Source organism: Vipera berus, assembly GCF_964194415.1.
Source record: "Vipera berus genome assembly, chromosome: Z".
Taxonomy (NCBI): domain Eukaryota; kingdom Metazoa; phylum Chordata; class Lepidosauria; order Squamata; family Viperidae; genus Vipera; species Vipera berus.
In genome coordinates this window covers 115548074-115550156 of record NC_138205.1, presented here as the reverse complement: position 1 = coordinate 115550156, position 2083 = coordinate 115548074, and positions in this window count along the sequence as shown.

Here is a 2083-nt window from a genome sequence, read left to right as displayed (position 1 = left end):
ACCACTTAGACTTATATATCACTTCATAAGGCTTTACAGTAATCTCTTAAGTGATTTACAGAGTCAGCATATTGCTCCCAACAATCTGGATCCTCATTTTACTGACTTTGGAATGATGGGAGGCTGAGTTAACCTTGAGTCAGTCAGGATCGAACTGCTGGCGGTGGGCAGAGTTAGCCTGCAATACTGCATTTTAACCACTGTGCCACCACGGCTTCATTAGGAAGACTGTTCTCTATTGGCTTCCATTCCTTTTGTGTTCAGTGGTATATTATTGACTTTATCATCAAAGTTAGGAAGACGTAGAGGAACAAAAGTAAAAACATATCAGACGAGAGAATTTAGAAATATTGATTAGTAACTAAAGACATTCAGACCATTGAACTTGTCTTCCAGAGAAATCAAAGAAAATTCAGTGTCTAAAGGGCCTGCATTCCAATAACTTTTTTTCAAAGCTCTCTTAATTATATCGTCAGATGTCTGGAAGAATGTCTGTAATAAAATATAATATATATTATATACGTGCATGTTCATAGCAGAGAATTTTAGATGATTCTGTTCATCTAAAAGTAATCATTCCCAAGTGAATAATTATTCCCTCTGAATAATGAGTTTCAATTATTCTTGAATCTTCTCAAATGGATTACTAAATGTTCTCCCTATTTTCTAACTTTTTATATCTGGCGAGTACTTTGATGGCCTATGAACATTCTGTCTACTCCATCCTTCATAATTACTATTGGTATCATCAGTGGTTTCTCATCAAACTTAAATAGTTATCAAAAAGTTGCCAGAGTGTTCACTCTTTCATATTTTCATTAATAACTTAAGAATGGAGAAAATGCTTATCATTATTTGTGTGTGCTGTAGAACTGGATAGCTAATATCCAAAAGTCAAACAAAATTCAAACTAGGCTGAAAAAATGAACTGAAAACTAATCATATGAAATTTGCTAAAGATAAATGCAGAGTTCTCCACTTTAAAAACAGAAATCCAAAGCATACGTATAAGCATGTATATGCAGAGATTAACACCAAGATTAACATTAGACCACCAACAAGAAGCAGACAATACCACAATCAAGAAACTACCACCTCGAATAAACCAGCTAACAGCAACCCAGTCAAGGAACTATCAAGGCTATTCCCACCAAAAATAACAGCACAAGCCAAGAATATAAATTATAGCAAGCCACATTTCCTACTAGCACTCATGATGTTACCTAGTTTGGTAATGAAACATCTGCAAGAAAACAATCTAAGAGAGCACCAACGTCTCCATAGTTCAACCCTGAACTGTATATATTGTCATCTAAAGATATAAGCTATTATTGGTGATGATGGGGAATTAATTAATCACAAATATTATGATTTAGATTGCAACAACAGAAATGTAGCTTTTAAATCTATGGATATAATAGCTGCACCATTTTCTGCATTAATCAGACTCCTTTGAGCAAACTTCCACAAATGGCGCCATCATCATTTAAAAAGGATTCTGTAAAACAGGGGCAGTCCAAAGAGGCAATGAGAACAATCTAACAGAAACCAAACATTCATAAGTAGGGACTGAGGATTAGTCTAATGGAAAAAGACTGAAGAGAGACATGATAGCACTTTTTAAGAATTTGAAGTATGTCAAGGTCAATTTATCTTCTTCTTTGTCCCAATGTGCAGAATATGAAATAAATTGATTTTTCAAAAGAGCAAATTCTGATTGAATGATAGAAACCATCTTTACCATTAAGAGAAATTGGACAGTGAAGCAAATTAACCATAGAAATTAGTGTTCTCTGTTAGAGCTGTTCAAACAACAGAAAAAAGTTGGTCAACTGTTAAGAATATTTTTTCAGTTTTTTAAATTAATTTTCTGTTATTACATTTGATTAGTGCTTAATAAACATTGTGTTGTCTGGGTTAATTTGTTTGCTTAATAATACAAGTTGCATTCTTATTCTCTACCTCTTTTTTCCAACTATTAATAAAATAAATTTCATGTTTGAAAATATTCTGTATCTTCTTTCTCTTTGATCTTCAATGTAAGTCTGTCCATTTCATAACAGTCCAATATCTTCTTGATTAT